Consider the following 19,486-nt stretch of genomic DNA (forward strand, 5'->3'; position numbering starts at 1 on the left):
TTCAAAAACAATTAGATAATTCAAGTAATTTATCATTGGACCCCTTTGAAGCCTAGCCAATAGGCTTCAAGCAACACATGAAGGTAACATGGGTAGGGACCTGACATGTGTCCTTGCTGCCTCTTCAAGTTGGGGCTTCCCTTGTGAGTGTGAGTGTGTGTTCTCTCTCTAATCCCTAGGAAAAGGGCTCTCCCCCCCTCTTGTGGGGATGCTTTTGACTTTAGGAGCTCAAGCACCTTAGTCATCAAGCATGACAAAGCACTTGGACTAGAGGGTATTCCCACAAGCATCTCAGGCAAGCATGTCAAGGCACCTCAAGCACCTTAATCAAGCGGCAAGTCAAGCACCTCAAGCCTAAGGTCAAAGGAATTTTACACACATTATTGGAGGTCTTCAATGAAGCTAACCCTAAGGTCTTATGCTCCATTGGTTAGCCTTGCTCTTGATAGACCATCTCCCATTTGGGCCCCTTTACTATTGGCCCCGTGTTGAGATAGATCTATAAGCACATATCTATATCTTAACACTTGTTCCCGTTTATTCTCCCACATTAAGTGATCAATTTAATATGAGAAAATCATTTGGGTTGGTTAGATATTAGATTTTATGACATCACTTACATTTTCTGAGGTCACTACCAAGCGACCAGGTTTGCATCCCTTGCAACAAAATACCTTATTCGTTGGGTAGTGACCTCAGAAAAGTGTACAAGCAAGCGAACATGTTTGCATCCGTTGCAACAAAATACCAATGTGAAGGACATGTTTAAATCCATGCGGTCCTAACTATCATGTCGTTCTCTCCCATCACCTCCCCTAATCTCAGGGGGATGATACCATTGATTCTCTCTCCCACGTCCACCTCTCATGAAACCGCATGGCGGTACCACCCCTCACAGACCACTCACTCATAAGCCAGAACCCATGCTCTGCTTTTTAGGCATGTTTGAAAGTCTATTTAAGCAGCAGTTGTTTCAGAACCTCCCTCACGGTTTCATAGAACAACTACAAGAAGCTTAGGATAGTGGTGATGCCTTTCCAAGGTATACTCCTGCAGCGCCAGCAGTACCGCATCTGGGCCCTCCTCATGAGGTCCCCCCTTGGCCCTCCCCCAATGTTACCCTTAATGTTTTCGACCGACACAGCCCGGGAGTGGCTGCTATCAACACGGGAGTCAATTCTCGAGGTAAGCCGCTGGTAATTCTTTGCTTTCTGCTCCGAATTTCCAAGCTCCTAGTTTGAAGAGCTTATTTGCTAAATGCTCTGTGTAGGATGCTAGCCTGAAGCTGCAGCAAATGCTGATCGTCAAGCAGAGGGTCTCAATCCTTAAAGACTCTCTGGAAGCAAGAAGGCCTGAAGACATGCAGCGATTGCTCACCGAGAATGGCTCTATGGAGGCTATCATTAACTGGCTTCAGGAAATGAAGGATGAAGTGCTTGAGCTAGCCAGTAAATAAGAGGAAGCCATTCACTTTGCCAACAGGCTTCAAGAAGAGATAGTCTGGCTATGAAGGAAAAGGACTACATGGTTATTGCAAACCCTAAACCTCTGGAAATTAGTCGGCCACTCTTTGTAAAGTCTGAAGTGTTTTCTAACTCAAAACCCGGTGTTCAGTTGTAATTTTGTTTCTTTCTTATAAAATCAAAATGCGTATTTGGAAAAAAAAAACCCTAAATCCGTAACAAATAGGGTTTACCTTCCCCTTATTTGCTTAGTATTGACCACTGTACTAGCAGACATCACTTAACTTTTCTCAGGTTCTCCATGATGCCATGATCTTGCAGATATCTTTTAGGAGTTGAAAATTAGCTTTGTATGCTTTAGTGACGATCCCAACCTCATCACAAGCTTGTTGCACATCACCTTCACTAACCACATTTGTCAATTTATGCATAAGCTCCTTGGTGACTATATAACTAATCCACTTCCCCCTAGGTGAATATAAGATAGAAATCACATTATGGGTATTGTGAGAAGGTTGACTCAATCATCTTGGCTTGTTCCACCGCATGCCTCTTGAATAAAGTTTCCAACAACCAACAAGATAAATATTAGTGATTAGTGTGAAGTAGAAACGTCTCTTGCAAGTGAAGAGCAAATCATCTTGTGTTTGTCACTCATTGTTTGTGTGCTTCACCCACATGTGTAAGTGTTTCAGTGGATGAATATGTGCACTTGTGTCTCTTGCACCGAGAGATGTTTCTTTCAAATGTGTGATGGTGTTTCCAAGATTCTTATGGTCAGTACCAAGCGAATAGGGCTCTTCGGACAAGTGACCTTACCTTATTCGCTTGGTACTGACCAAGGATGATGGTCAGTACCAAGCGAACAGGTGCAGCAAACAGGGTTTACCTTCTCTTATTCGCCTGGTACTGACTACACAAAATACAAGTGCACAGAAGGGTAGTAAGTAGCATACCTCTTCACTGTGTGTAGAGTTCCGCGTCACTGAAGCACTGCAGAACAAGAGTAAGAGAAGGAGGATGCGCGAGAGTAAGAGGTGATGGAGTTTGCTTACCGCGTAGCGTCGATGGGGGTAGAGTTAATTAGAATGGTGTGTAGTCGAGGACGCGAAAAGAGGCAGAATAGTTGAAACTTGAGATGTTTGGCTGGGGTAATGCCTCAACTTAGAATGCTTACCTCGGGGAGGGTGACAACTTCACTTATGCGCGAGATTGTGGTTGGTAAATCGTACTGCATGGAAATCCGAGACCATTTATTATTGGTTGTCCTTGAGAGCGCAGCCCGCGTGCCTTTTTGAGTGACCGTTTAGGGTCAGACAGATGCCAATCGCCCTTGCAGTCGCCATCTCCATCTCCATCTCCATCTCCAAGTGGAACAAACAGATCGTCGCTGCCTTTGCCTTTTCTGCGCTCTTCCCCTTGGCCAGTTCTCGTGATCCTCCGTTTAGAGTCAGACGCCGATCGCCCTTGCATTTTCCATCTCCATCTCCAATTAGAACAAACAGATCGCCATCACCTTTGCATTTTCTGCGCTCTTTCCCTTGGCCACTTCTCGTGATCCTGCGTTGAGAGTCAGACGCCGATCGCCCTTGCAGTCGCCATCTCCATGTCCAAGTAGAACAAATAGATCGCCGTTGCCTTTGCATTTTCTGCACTCTTCCACTTGGCTACCTCTCGTGATCCTGCATTGAGCGACCTCCATTGGGTCGAGTCCTTTGCTGCCGCGTCGCCATCGCCATCGCCATCGCCCCCCTCTGGTTCTTGCTGTTGGTGGCCTGCGATATCACCATCCAACTCGACGCCATTGGATTGCAGAGACAGGTTCTTTCTCCCTGCCTCTCCCCTTCCTGTGTGCTGCTAACTGTGTGCGCACCGAAGCCACTGCGTTAGGGTAAAATTAAAAGTCTCAAAATGCATGCATGGTTGGAATAATTACTCCTTATGTGACCATACCGCATTCATGGTTGGAATAATTACTCCTTATGTGACCGTGCCTGAGTTTGGGCATAGTGAGTGAGTAGGCCTACAAATCTATCACTGATAACATTAAATGCTCTGTTCTTATCCACTTGTTTTGAATGCTTGGGTCACAGGACAGAACCAAGCGAATAGGGCCCTTCGGAGATTCTTGGGGCCCCTACTCGCTTGGTTCTGACTCAACTAACATCACCTCTTATGACATTAGCGCACGGGATAGAACCAAGCGAATAGGGCCCTTCGGTGATTCTTGGAGCCCCTACTCGCTTGGTTCTAACTCAACTAACGTCACCTCTTATGACATTAGCGCACGGGACAGAACCAAGCGAATAGGGCCCTTCGGTGATTCTTCGGGCCCCTACTCGCTTGGTTCTGACTCAACTAACGTCACCTCTTATGACATTAGCGCACGGGATAGAACCAAGTGAATAGGGCCCTTCGGAGATTCTTGGGCCCCCTACTCGCTTGGTTCTGACTCAACTAACGTCACCTCTTATGACATTAGCGCACGGAACAGAACCATGCGAAAAGAGACATTGAGGGGTACTTGAGGCTCAATATTCGCTTGGTTATGACACCAAATAGTTTTGGCTTGCTTTTTCTTTCAGTCATGGGGATCATAGTCCTGGAGACAGACGTGAGCGAGGATACATGTGAAGAAAAACTATTCACGTTCTTATAACGCCCGTGCTCATCACCGTGCACCAGAACTATTAGGAATGTTCAATGCAAAGTTTTCTATACAGAGGATTATAGATTGCTCATTTGAGTACCTACAAACCCATTTGCAATAGTATGAGGCAGTCACTTGTGACAATTCCATGCACAGTTGATGGCATGAGATATGTGCACCCAGCCGACTTTGACCCTGACAAGAGTGCTTCAAGGAGACTGAATCGATGTCTAGAAAAGTGTCCCTCCAATGCACTGCTTGTACAAGACAGGTAAAGAACGGCTCCGTTTCTTTGTTCACTGATGATAGAAGGAATTTGGGTTTGACTAAAAACCTAATCAAGGATTTCAAAATTTCCTTATCAACCTGCAGTGAAAAATGAAAACACAAAATCAACAACCAAATAATCAATATTTTTGTTATCATAGAGTGAACGAAGTATACCTGAAATGATCCTAGAGTTAGAATGTTGTTTTCTGATTGCACGCTAAAGTATCGTGGATCCTCTTTCGTTATTGATGGATCCAGAGCTCTGTTCATGAGGGTAATGGTGATTCTCTCCAACTTCTTGTTCTTCAGGACCTCGCACTCGTTGAGCCAAAACAAACTTGAGAACCCCACCGCACTCGTCTCGACTGATGTCAAAGAAGTGAACTGCATACCTTTGCAATGCTTCAAGATCAATGAAGAGGTTGTTGTGCTCGTTAAACTGTACCTCTCTGTCGCCCTTGCCTAAGAACGTTGCTTCAATATGGAATGGTGACCCAAGTTTCTCAAACACCTCATCGTTTACGTGCCAGCGAGCAGCCTTTACATGTGATGGCTTTGGCAGCAATGATCCTCTCGGTAGTTTATTTTGAGACTTTTTAGCTAATGCTTTGAAGAGTGCCCTGTATCCCATCTGCGAGATGCCACTCTCATCAAGTATTGCTTGCACTTCCATTGGTTCCAGCCGATTCTCGTTCATGAAGGAGGTAAGTAGCCTCCCTTTCAACTTATGAAATTTTTTCTGAGTTATCATCTCTTCAACTACTTCTTTTGGAACTAGATGGCTGTAATGCACTCTGACATTGAAGCCTACACTGTTCAAGTTTGGATGCAGTAAAGACCTGCCAAAAAAGCACAATGCGTTATGATCATGTATAGGAAAGTAAGTGTATCCATTTCTTAACACTAGGTTGGTAACCTAACAGGACATAAAAGTGTCCTTTCAGGGTTTTGAAAAAAACCTCCAAAACCATAGTAGATCCACTCATTTTGTAAAATCCTTTCATGAGGTTATAGTTCAAGGCCTACTACACATGGAAAAAATAAGAAACTTCTAAAATTTCTCATCTTTTGGTCACACTAAGCCTCCAAAGTTGATGGACCAGTGCATTTTCATCAAAACAGTCATTTCTTACGTTTTGTTGCATAAAAATAAGATTAGGGATTTTTGTAGGACTTGAGATAAATTCCCTAGTTAACTTCAATGGGTTGGTGATCAGAACATATGATTGCTTCTCACTCACTATTTTTTGTGTTGCCAAAATAAATAGGTACACAAAAGTTGAATTTTTACCATTCTGCAAACCTATCATCAAAGTTTCTATAGCCACACTCAATACAAATAATATATGCATGTTTTCTTAGTTCCCTATTGTCCTTTATGTTCATAAGGAGCCATGGAGCATGTCAAAAGAATAATACATCTCTTACCAAGGGGAATCTTGGGGACAAAGATGAAGTGCTAAATACAGCAAACATGAAAAAACTGGGTTCAACATTATGAGTTGTAGAATCCCATAGAAACTATTCAATATCTAGCCAAATTTGATCCTTATGACTAGATATGGTTACTACCTACAAAATGCATGTAGTTGTCACAAGAAACTAACAATATTGAAAAAGCTATACTTGATATACTAGAATGTGTCGTTTTCTTCTATAATTGAAAAAATGAACCATCATTGTGTACTATGCAAAATAGGGTATTAGGTGCCCCAAAACTCAAGGAATATTAGCTTTATGTTAGAATATGCGACATAGAAAATCAAAAAGGCATTTGGATATCATGAAATCCACCAAAAAAATCATAGAAGAGCTAAAATTGGCAAAAAAACAGGATTTGATAATTTTTGTAATTTGGTCATAACTTACAACTTTAATATTTATTTCTCCCTGGAAGAATTGGGACATGTTGAGGACTACTAAAGATAGTTCTTTAGCATTATATACCTCACAAAAATGAATTCTAGAGTGGTATAGTTGCAAAAAGTTGAAAAAAGCCAAAAACAGGACCCGTTTTTTCACACAGTTTAGGTTGTGAAATGTTGTGCAAGGACAAGGTTAAAGATGATAGTGATATTCCAAAAAAATGTCGAGTTTTTTTCAGCTCACGAGACAAATTTTTAGATAGATAGCACCTCAAAATCAATTTTGAAACTCTTGACAAAATTCAAGGAAAATGGTCACTTAACAGGACATAAAAGTGTCCCATTACCAACCTAGTGTTAATGAAGCACATTGAAGAAACAAACTTCGAGTTACCTTAAAGCTCGTATCATTTTTTCAGGCCCCCACTACCAACCTTCATGTTCTCAATGTTACACAGATCTCGTTTTCTTTTCCGACTACCAAGCACGATGTCTTTCTCTCGCAAACTTGTGATCTTCTTCTCAAGGCCTTGGATTGTCTCTCTGTTTGATGAAATCTTTTGAGAGCATGCTTCATTAATTTTCTTTAGCTGCATGTTCTCCATTGCCAGGAAGTTTCTTTGCCTTTCCGCATTCAGTCCTCTCATTTCCAAATGTTTGGTGTATCCCAATAGCCCATCCTTGCCATCACCTGTGAAATGTAAGAGGTTAGTGATATTAGCAAAGGGAGGTGGCGCATTTGTCGTAGGATCCTTTGGATAAATAGACCCATCGGTCCACAAATCCAAATGATTTTCCTTGTTTGTCCTTTTAAGTTCTTTCTCCCGTTGAGATAAGAAAGACTCCCTCCTACGTTTCTGCAACGGTGCGTACTCTTGCAATACATCAACATGAAGATGATGTGTGTTCTTTCTTTGGGTAAGTGTTAAAGATGAAGGGGCTGAGAATTGTAAGTTCAAATTAGTGTTTTCATCAGGAAAAGATGCGTTCTCAATTCCTAGAGTTGATAGAGAAGAAGACGGAGAAATATCTTAGGTTTTGGGAGGGAAGGCCATATTCTCAAGTTTAGAGTTGATAGAGTTCGTGTGGCTTATGTTTCTGGAGGGAACGCTTATAAGTTGGCATTTCAAATCATTAGTCATATGGTTAGTTGGATTCCTGACAAGAGAACGAAGGATAAGAATGATAAAGACGGCGGCTACCTACCAAAGAATGTCATTATGGATTTTTGTTGCGCAGAAAAGTATCACATAAAATGCACAATTTAACATTTTCATTTTCTCTCTCTAAGCCGACGTGACACTTCTTACAGGGCCCAAAAGTGAGTCCAACTTTCTCCTAATGATACAAAATTTGGAGAAAATTGACAATTAATGATTAAATAATACACATTCCCCATTGTGGATACCTACTAGAGAAGTCTATGTTGATGCCATTATGCCAAAATACGTAGAAGAGTGTTGTATTCCAAAGACACTCTAGGAACACTGTTTGTTGAACACGGTAGCCACCCATGCACAAAATTTTTGTAATCTTGATAACTTTCTTACATACTCGAGCCCAAACCATGCCAATGAGGGATTAAACCATAATAGAGAGCATGAGTATCCCATTGATATCCCTTTTTTGTAATATAATATGCTAGAACTAAGTTTAGAGACACAATTATCCTAGGTAAATTGGTTTAATTTGGAAAAAAACTCATATAACCAAGAAATTTCTCTTTCAACTTTGATAAGGGTAATTACTCTTCAAGATTTCTAAAACCCTTTGTACCCCATTCTAGAAGTTAGTTTTATAATAATGTGTCCAAGAATGTCAACTAAACCATTTGTCCCAAAATGGGGTATTGCTTCATAGCATACCTTAATACCTTAATATCGTATGTATAGGTAGCACTGATGATTCTAGTAGGTTTATTAAAAAAAAAAGCATATTGATTATTAATGATCCAATAGCTATCACAAGAAAATTTGTAAAATGTCATTAGCGTCTTTTGAGAACTTTTTGTGTGTTCAAAGAGTCCAGAGTTAATACCTTAAGAAATAAAGTCAAAAGGATAGCTAGTGGGGAAAACACACAATCATGTGCTGTGGCTACCCATTTAAAATCTTGCTTATGAACTTTGTAATTACCCATTAGATATGGAAGTTAGTTTTAGAAGGTGATGTAATTTCATTGTTTACCGAAAATTGTGAGATTGAAGAAACAATGTCTTCCTTGAACACATGGCACATTTGAGTTTCATTCGATGATAGCCTACTACAGGTTAAAACTCTAGCAAGTTCTTTGCAAATAAACACAAGGGGTTGAAAAACTCGTCGTCCATAGATAAATATATGTTGAAGCATAAAATGTCATTAAATCAGGAACCAAAAACCACGACAATTGGATCATTCTATGATTTGGAAAATTGTACTTTAAAAGTTCACTGACATTTTTAGAACTATTGGTATGATGTACTATTGATTCTTTGATTCCAATGAGTTTTGACCACCTCGTTATCAATCCTTTGGATACCTTGATGGGCTAAATAGGTAACATTGGATGCGGTTTATACCTTTACGCAAAAAATCATTTAACATAAATTGGCGACCAATTGTAGTGACTATAGTGAGAATGTGCATACCAAAGGGCTCAATATTCTCAAGAAATCTAGAAACTCTATCGTGAGACATACATCTTCATTTGGTTGATACATAAAATGATTCAAAGAATGAAGTAAAAGATGTATACATGGCACTTTGTAGATTCATACAAGGCACTTTAACATTTCTAGTGTATTTCCACCCAAATTTGATATTTCTTGTGTACTTCCAACCACATTTGATATTGAAGTATGACAATGCTCTTGGTATAACTAAATATTCAATAAGTCTTGGTATAAAATAGCAAGCTCTATTAAATCCATAAATTTATTACAAAATGCTAGAGTTATATATCTACCTTTGGATTTACAAGATCAAACCATTTGTTTTAAGTGAATTAACTCTAGTAAAGTCAACCAAACTTGTTCATAATTGGAATGGAATTCTAAAGCTTTGAAAGTATCTCCAATTCTTATGCTCCTCTAATTGCTCAGATTTCTTGTGTGCTGTACATGGTGCACTTCTAAGAGTCTGCATGGTTCTCATCATAAGTTCTTGTCTTTTACTAGCCCATATCAATGTATTTTGTAGTGTCACATGCCTTCAAGATGAAAGCGTAGGTGATTTCATGCAGGTTTTCTTTCATCAGCCTCTGACTAACAATATCATTGTGGTTAAATTTCCTTGGCATTTCCATATCTCATTGAGATTATTTGTGCCAAGAAACTTGTCTTGGGAAAGACATGGACCTTTTCTCATAATATGTGTAACAGGCTTGGATACTCCAAGGAAGAAATCAATAGCAACACACGAATAGAAACTTCAAAAATCACTGAGCTTTAATAGAGAGAGACAACTTCAGAATTTCCTTGGGTCATAAGTCTCCAAGTACTAGCAAAAGTCAACATTGGAGTGCATGGAGAGTAGAGTACCAAATCTTGTGATGCTTCTTATGCTCATGGAACTGATAATAGACAAGAAATCTATGGTAGATCTCAAGAGGTATTGAAGCCACCCATGCTATAAATGCATAAACCCATGCAACTCTAGAAGAAAACTCTAAAAGGGATAATAGACAAGAAGTATATGGTAGATCTCAAGAGGTATTGAAGCCACCCATGCTATGAATGCATAAACCCATGCAACTCTAGAAGAAAGTTCTAAAAAACAAACCAAAGTAAATAGCCTACCCATAAAATGGGCACATTACATGCTGAACCAGGATCCTGCTTCTTGTAGGCACACTTCACGAAGGGACGATATGTGTTCCAACAATTTTAGAGAAACTTCTTTGTGTCTTTAGTTTGACTAGTCAGAGATAATCCTTTGGTTCTTGCTATGAGGGATGCATTGAAACATTTTTCAGAATCCACTACTGCTACTGAGATTTATTGTAGCTCAAAAGTGAGGTCATTGCAGAACAAATGTTTGGAATGTAAAGCCATAGTCTTGCTAAAGAGTTGATTGTAGAAGGCGCCTATTTATTTATCAATTCAAAGTTCCAAAGCTGATTGTGAAGTTGGATAGAGTCCAATTCAACCCTTTTTGTTGTGTGTGTGCCGGTGTGTGTGTGTGTGTGTGTGTGTGTGTGTGTGGGTGGGGAGGGGGGTTAAGGGACTACTCCTAAAAACAAATAAGATATAAAGTTTTAGGTTTAGATGCTGAAGGGATACCGAATCGATTGGAAAGAGAGTCTTGTTTCTCTGAATCTGGAATATCAAAGTCAAGTAGTAAGCTTAATGATAATATCAGGTTGCTTTATCTCTAAAGGTAGGACATGGGAATTATTGATAAAATAGAGCTTGTTAACATAGTGGGTAAAGAGTAAAAATAGAAATCCAAATCAAAGTTATGGATAAGGGTAAAGTCCCTAAGAAGTTCTCAAAAAAGGTTTTTTGTTTTTGCAATACTCACAAAATGTGAGTGAATTGAATTAATCACGAAAATTTTACAAAGAGAGCCATGCTTAGAACAAACAATGGAATCATAGATTACCAAACCAAAACATCCATGGTTAAGAAGGGGAGCCACCCCGAGAGGAAGATACGATTGACATGGGTGCCACCCAAACAAAAAAAGACATGGAGATGCCACCAAGGAAGGAAGATCTAACACATCCTCAACCTTGTCCACCAAGACAAAGAGCAGCAAACTAAATAGAACCTAAGAGAGGAGCTAAAGCCATCGACAAAGTGGAGTCCATGGACTCCATCACCTTGCAAGAGCAAGTTGAAGATGTCTCGATCCCAAACCCGAGCCAGAACCTAGAACAACACATCTGATAAGCCAAAAAATTGAACCTCAAAGAAAGAATCACTCAACCACAATCCCCTTTTGGCTATTATAGAAGATCCAAGCTCCAATAGAAGATGATACAAACTAGGACAAATCAAGTTTTTGCGATGCCATCATGCAACCCAAGGCTGCCATCCACCAAGAGCATGCTGCAACAACTGACGAGATCCACCCTTCCAACGAACAGGACTGAGTGCCAATCTCCCCCCCAAGAGAGGGGCGGGATGCCGATCTCTCTCGACATGCCAAAAAGAAGGGGGTAGGGGCTATGGCAAAGTGCATGGGCAAGGCTATTGGGGACTCCTTCGTAGGCAATCCCAACCCCTCGGGCTTCTCCCCTTTCCACAACACTCCCCCAAATCCATAAAGAAAAGTGTCGAGCCCACCCTACTACAAGCCACCCTCTTCACACTTCGCAAGCTGCATACAAACACATCGAAGCTCCCCGCAACCCTTGTAAGGTGTGAGATTTGTCCTAGCGTACTAGAGTATGAGTCAAGGAGAGGAAAGGTGGATTTATCTCACATGCAATGGTGCAAGGGTGTAGAGCTACTTAAAGCTCATTTTAGGAATGAATAAACCAAGTCTATTTTGCATTACATCTTCCTTGTTTATGGTGAGCTTGTGTTGGCTTAGCAAATACTCAAGATCATGTTATGAGTCCAAGTTAATTGATCTTGGAACCTGATTCGCTTAAGTGATAATCTAGACAACACACGCTCACTTGTGTGCACGATGTTTCTGTTTCATCCACCATAGCTAGCATGATCCCATTCCCATCAAGTGGTATCAGAGCTCCATGGTTTGCTAGTTAGGTTCATTACTATGCTTTTATGTGATAATATAATTATCGTTTCCATTAGGCTCGTCTTCCCTCTAAGAAATTCATGATTAGGCTATGTGTGGGCAAGTTCATGGTGAAAGTCCATTGATCCACTACCCTCCATAGCTCGTTCAAGCTCGATTAAGAGTTGAAGGATCTTTGCATTTAATTCATGCATGATTGAATTCGTATTTAGGTTTCACCTAGTGTCAATTTTTGCTAATTTGCACCGTCAATTAATTCTATCAAGTTTGCTTTCTTGTTGCATTGTCACACAGTCTTGAAGTGCTTGTCTCAATCTCTCCATAGAGCCCTTGATTGCCTCATTGCGATACCATATGCCCATTCAATTTAATTATCATGTTTAGGTGTGTGTGACGAGTTTTGTGTGTGTGCATCTCCCTGTAGAGCCGATGATAAGATCTTTTTTTTTTCCCGCATATCCTCACACGCAAGCCCTTGGGGCCCCTTGGTCTACCTTGTCACACTAGAAATAGTGTGGTTGTGGTGTGTCGTGGGCTCGAGTTGCGTTGTTTCACTTGAGCGATGTGGGCGGATTTGTTTGCAAAATACTTTTGTTATTGACATACTGAAAGATAGCATCTAGATAAGGTCCAACTTTAGTAGTCTTGTCCTTCCTTCTCTGCTTTGTATAGATCTCAAACTTGATTCTATCAAATAAGATATTGGCCCATCCCATTTTTCTACAACTCTCAGCTGCCAACAAAATGCCATAGTTTTCTCTACCGATGTATTCTAATTTCACCAGCAAAAAGACTCTCTCTATAAACCACCTCACCTGCTATAATTTGATTGAATTCTTCATGCCTGATAGTTGATAATAATGCATTTCCCCCTCAGACTGACCAAAGGCCTTGGTCATATCCTTTTCAGTTGCCTTACTTACTTCATTGTTATTTGCAATAGAAAGATCAAACACCTTGGCAACTTACTCTTCAGTCAAGTACTCTTCTTTGAAAACCTGTCCATCATTTGTTTGCAGGTGCTTCAGGTAGACTATGGCCATCTAGTTATTTCTCCAACTTACCCAAGGCAATTTTGAAAAATCAAGCAAGGCAATCCTTTTAAGCCATGTAGTGTTTGCTTTAATATGCTCTAAATCATACCTAAAGTCGAGAAAAGTGTAATAAAAAATTAGTTCCTCCCTTGTAGTCTATACCATGCGGGTAGGAGTAACCATTTTTGGCTCATCATCCAAACTCGAGTCTGGCATTATTGGACCTTGATAGCGAGTCTTCCTTGTAGAACACATTAGTGTAGGTGTAATTTCATCCTCTTCTCTTGTATCCGGACCAACACTCGCAGATGACTTACAGACTATTGACATGTTCACCCCCGTCGTAAAATGCAGAGGTTGGTTGTACCTAAGGTGGTGATTACGCGTTGCCCCTCTGCATGCATAACTAGTCACTATCCCAAATTCATCATTAATAGGATGTCCCCCTTGATTCCGGACATTTGTCCCAAAAAATGGTTTGAGTGGGAATCCCTTTTCTAATCAGGCAAGTATGAAAGTATTTGGTCCCACTGGCCTGACTATTTGAAATGGCCCCACATACCTAAGTTTGAGTTTGCCTGGCCTCAATCCCAATTTGCTGTTATAGGCCAACACCCAATCACCTGAAGAAAAAAATTTGAACTTCATATTTCTACAAATCCAAGTTTCTTCTTTGCTGGATAATATTTGCAATATACTGGCTATGGATTCTGTCCTCTTCCAATCTCAATAAAGCCTCCTTCATGTAACTGACTGGGGCCCTTCAGGGGATAATTTTTCTTGACCTGCAACCTTGAGGCTTGGGACTATAGATTCCATGGGCACCACTGCTTCCAACCCATACACCAACTTAAATGGTGTCATGCCAGTAGTCACTTTATATGCTCTCCTAAAAGCCCATAGTGCTGAGTCCAATTTCTTGTCCCAGTTTGTCCTGCTTTGATTGACCAGCTTCATGATAATCCTGACCAAAATCTTATTTGTACGTTTTGCTTGTCCATTGGTTTGGGGATAGTACACTGTGGACTTCTTATGCAATATCATATGCAGTTCAATCAGTTTACTGATCACCTTATTAATGAAATGTTCTCCCTGATTAGAAACTAGCTCAATGGGACGATCAAACCTGGTCATAATGTTTCTGTACAAAAAAGTGGCTACAATTTTTGCTTTATTATCTCTTAAAGCCATTGCTTCTACCCACTTTGTACAGTAGTCAGTTGCAACCAATATATACATGTTATGTGTAAATCTTGCAGGTGGTTTGATTGGACATACAAAATCCAATCCCCACTTATGGAATGGCTCTAAAGGCAAAATAGGTTGCAATGGCATTCTATCCACATTCAGTGACCTGCCATCTCTTTGGCACAAAAAACAGTTCTTACTAAACTCCTCAACATCTTTAATTATTGCTGGCCACCAAAGTCCTGCTTGGAATACTTTCCTTGCAGTTACCTCACCTGACCTGAAAAATGTCCTCTTGCAATACCTGCATGAGCTTCTGCTAGTACTGCTTTCTGCTCAAACTGAGGGACACATCTCCTTATCACCTGATCAATTCCTCTCTTATATAAGAGTCTTGCAATAATTGTAAATGGTTCAATCCTCAATGCCATTCTCTTCCTGTGATCTTTGGTCATTGTTTCATGTAACACCCCTTCAGTCAAAAACTGAAACATGTCATCTTACCAATCCCTTGATTGGTCCGTCACCTGAACTAAAAACAATTTTGCATCAGGTACTCTTGAGGAATCATCCTCACTTATTTCCAATCTACTAGGATAGTTAGCCACGACATGAAGTCTCCCAGGAGTACGTATTACCACATATTCAAATTCTTGCAAGAGCAGTATCCATCTGGCCAACCTTCCTGACAGATGTGGTTTGTTCACCAAATAGATAAGAGCGTGATGATCTACATGGAAGATTACCCTATTGGCTAAAAGGTAATGTCTAAATTTTTTCAATGTATAGATAATTCCCAAGCATTCTCTCTCTGTCACTGTATAATTCTTCTTTGCAGGTGTTAGTACCCTACTTGCATAGTAAATTGGTTTAAACCAACCTCTTCTAGTTTCTTGTATCAATGCTACACCCACTGCCACATGAGATGCATCCAAAAAAATATGGAATGGTAATTTCCAATCAAGAACATTTAAAATTGGTGCTACAATCAAAATATTCTTTAGAATCCTGGATGCTCTACCCTGCTCTTCTCCCCATTCAAATACTGCATCTTTCTTTGTAAGCTTTGTTAGTGGTGTACAAACATGTGCTAAATATCTCAAAAATTAGTTTTGCCACTTCACTCGATCCAAAAATCTAGCCAATTGCTTAATTATCCTTGGTTCTGGTGCTTTACAGATTGCTTCCACCTTCCTTGGATTTATAGATACTCCTTCTTCAAAAATTACATGTCCCAAGAGAACTCCTCTCTTAATTGCAAATGCACACTTGGTTGGGTTCAGTGACAGTCAGAATTCCCTGCATTTCTGAAAACACAACCTCAAGTGCTCAAGATGCTCTGCTTCTCTCCAAAAACACTAAAATCATCCAAAAAAACCCTCATAAATGTTGTAAGGAATTCAACAAACACACGTTGTACCACCTTCTGAAATGTTGGTGGAGATTCTTTAAGCCAAATGTCATCACATTGCTAGCATAAACTCCCCACTTAGTGACATCTCTGTCTTCAAGTGCCATTGAGTTCTGGTTGTATCCACTAAAACCATCCAGGAAACTATAAAGCTCATGTCTAGCTACTACATCTAATAGTGTATCACAAAAAGGTAATGGAAATGGATCAGTTACTGTAGCAGCATTCAGTTTCTTGTAATCTACATACACCCTGATCTTTCCATTCTTCTTGGGAACTACAACAATTGGTGACAACCAAGTAACCTCATCCAATGGGTAAATGAAACTCATAGCCAACAGTTTATCAATCTCCTCTTTAACTTGTTTGGCATAGTTAAGATTCATCCTGTACCTTTATTGTACAACTGGAACTGCATTTGCTTTCAAGTTAATTTTATGTTGACAAAAGCTAGCATATACTCCCTTCATATCTTCATATTTCCGTGCAAAAATATCTTTGAATTCTAGCAACAACTCCTTTAGTTTCTGCCTAAACTCCTCATCCAGTTCAGTTGACACCTTCACTGTTTGTGGTTCTTCATGAGTGTTTGGGTTCAGTTCCTGTAGTTCATCCTGAGTAACCCTAGTAGTTCTTTCCATCTGATGTTCAAAAGCTCTTTCTGCTTGCTTTACTGCTTCAATAGCTTCCAATACTTCTCTGTTTCCAATCTGTAAATTTTTCAACAACTCATTACCCAATTTGGTAGTGTGCTTATCCCAAGCAATCAGTGCTTTTTGAGTCAAAGACTTCAACCCATCATCCTGATGCTACAAAACATACTTAGTTGCTATCTTTTGCACATCCACTTCAAAAATAGGTACCACTAATGAATTGGTTCTCAGAAATTCTTCTTCTACATCCTCTCCAATTTCTTCTACCATGTTTAGTCCTTTTGCATGCAGTGCCGTGAAACCTGGTGGTATTACCTTTGTGGTATCCATTTGCATTCTGACTTTCTTCTTTTCTCTTTTGATCACAATGGAGTCTGCTCTCCATAACTACTTTACTCTTACTGCTCTTAACCATGGTTTTCCCAACATTATTGAATAAGAACAAACAGATTCTTCCAACCTAAGTACTACAAAGTTGGCTACAAACTGCAGTCCCCCAAATGAGATCTACAAATTCCTCAAAATTCCCAAAGGTTGAACCCGCCTTTGGTTTGACATTTTCACTTGAAAAGGACTTGGATCTCACTTCAAGAGATTCAAAGTTTGCAGGTTGACTCCGGGAGGATATTAACTCTTGACCCCCCATCCAAGAGTACACCGGGAAAAAACACCTTTCCAATGGAAGCCCCAACTACTGGTACCTTGTAACCAACATCCAAAGGTAGAACCTCACAAGCTTCCATGCAAATAGTTTCCTCAATATACATTCCTGTTTCCTGATTCTTTCCTACTACTTCCTTAGTAAGTCTCTTTAACAATTGTTGTGAAAATGCAGGTACCAGCCTCAACATTTGCTTTACTATGATGGTTATCGGAGCTGACAACAAAGCTTCATAAAATTCATCACCACCAACCTATTCTTGCAGTACAATCTTGAAGTTCTTCTTCCCTGGTCATCCAATGATCTTATAACAAAATTCCAATCCTCAGGTGGTACACCCCCTCTTTGAGAGCCGTGCACTTCCTTGAGTGCCCCAGTCCTTACTACCTTTTGATCTTTCCAGTTCAAGTTGTCTACTTCTTCCAAGGTGGATTTTCCAACCTTGGCCTTTGCCCTAGTGACCAACGTGGCATCAGTACATCCACTGGTTCTGGAATATCCTCAATTAGGATACAATTCATGCAGTCACAATTATAATGCCTCGGTGTTTCCTGAGCAAGGTTACTCTCTTGCACCTGTTGATCAGTTTTCTGTTTGTCTTTGGGGAACTCTGCTCAATCCATTCTTCCTCAGTCCATGCTTCTTTAGTCCATTCCTCCAAAATCACTAAATTAGCATGACTTGGAGGTCTTTATTGTTGTTGTGGTGGAAGTGGCTAATTCTGTTCTCGAGGTCGATTATTATTGTTATTGTTGTACGTGATAATAGGGATTCCCCTATCATTCCAATGTCTACACCAGAGTTCACAATCAAGTCCTTGTCTGTCTCATGACCCCATAATAATTGCATGGTGACTGTTGCATATTTTTTTGATTTCTATTCTGGAACCTTCTTTGAGGTGCAGGTCCCTGATATCTCCTATTAGAACCCTGAAAGCTACCACATTTTTGTAACACGAAGGTAATTGCATGCCCCAAAAGGTAAAAATGAAGTAACTACCTTGTCAGCAATTGCAATTTTGATTTCCCCTGGCAGATTCGGGAAGAACTCCTCCAAGAATTTGTTGCATATTCCTCAGACTCTTCCTGCAGGATTACCCAATTGGAGAATTCCCTAAGGTGGTCTACTTGCATATCAGTTCCTTGCTTTATTCCTGACTGCCATATGGTTCAGGCTGAATTCGAACCGATTGCATGATTGCCAAAGTGTTAGAGGCTAACCACCCTAACAATATTTCGGTATGATTGCCAAAGTGTTAGAGGCTAACCACCCTAACAGTATTTCGGTATAGGTACACAGTAAAACTGCATATTACACTACACTATTGCATACGAGAATATTGAGAAGAACACCATGAATAGAGAGAAGAAGGTACTGTATTACTCAATGTTCATCAACACACAAGCGCTTACAAGCAGTACCGAGAACAATACGACTACATAAGAGAAAGACCAACTGCCCAATTGCAAGACAATGTCAAAAACTAACTGCTCGCCTAAAACTAACCCCCTTAAAACATCAACCACTGGTGTAAAACACCCTTAAGTTTCAAAGGTTCCATCCTTAGTTACAAACACCCTTAAGGTTCAAAGGTTCCATCCTTATTTACAAACAAAAGTAATTAGACTGACACTGATGTATCAGGGCAGTAACAACGCTGTTCAAACCCTAGCAAGACTCCTCATCGTGATTCATTCTAACTTAATAATTCCTCATCGTACATGCCATTCTTTAAAAAGATCAGGAGCAACTAGGATAATACATGTGTGTGTGCACTACATGGTGTAAAAATATTGCATGATTTTAATATGTTGTATCTTTGAGTGTAGCATGGTACCCATCCTATGTTGGCATGTTGATGCATATTTCCCATGCATTGGTGGAATCATAGAGGGCATGATTGAGGGAGTGAGAAAGGTGGTTTCTGTGAGGAGTGACAAAAGTTATGTAGATAGAGGTCAGTGAAGAAGGAGGAGGCTAGCAAGATTGAGAAGGCGGTGGAGGTTGAGCTTGATAGAGAATGATGGAGAGCTCCAAAATGGAGAGGTAGCCAAAAGTGGTAAAGGCATACAATATGCACTATTTGAAGTAGGGTCTTTTTGAATCTCTAGCATATGGTTGTGGGTATATTTGTACACAAGCTTTCCCACACACAATACCACCTATACCCATGAATATACCAATAATTGGGCATGGCTTCAAAAGACCCTTTCTCTTTCTCTGTTTTGCTTCACCTCTCTCCTCTCTCTCTTCTTTCCATGTGGCGATAAACCTCCTTAGTTCTAGAGTGAGCCTCACATAGTGGATAAGTCTTGAACTTAGGTCTTGATATTTGGGGAGAGAGAGAGAGAGAGAGAGAGAGAGAGAGAGAGAGAGAGAGACCCATTTATCAAGTGGATCTTTGATGTTTGCCTTTTCAAAATTTTGGTTTTTTGGAATCTTTGGACTAAGCGTCCCTTGTTGACATTGAGGGTTGCATATTAGCTAACATTCCTAGTAATTGGCAATTGGCCTCCTCCACCACTAGAGGCATTTATCTAAAATAGAGGAATTAGGGCACTGTTCCTCTACAATTAACATTTGGGGGAGGCTTATGCCTGC

Source organism: Adiantum capillus-veneris, chromosome 3 (assembly GCF_014529385.1).
Source record: "Adiantum capillus-veneris isolate H3 chromosome 3, ASM1452938v2, whole genome shotgun sequence".
Classification (NCBI taxonomy): Eukaryota; Viridiplantae; Streptophyta; class Polypodiopsida; order Polypodiales; family Pteridaceae; genus Adiantum; species Adiantum capillus-veneris.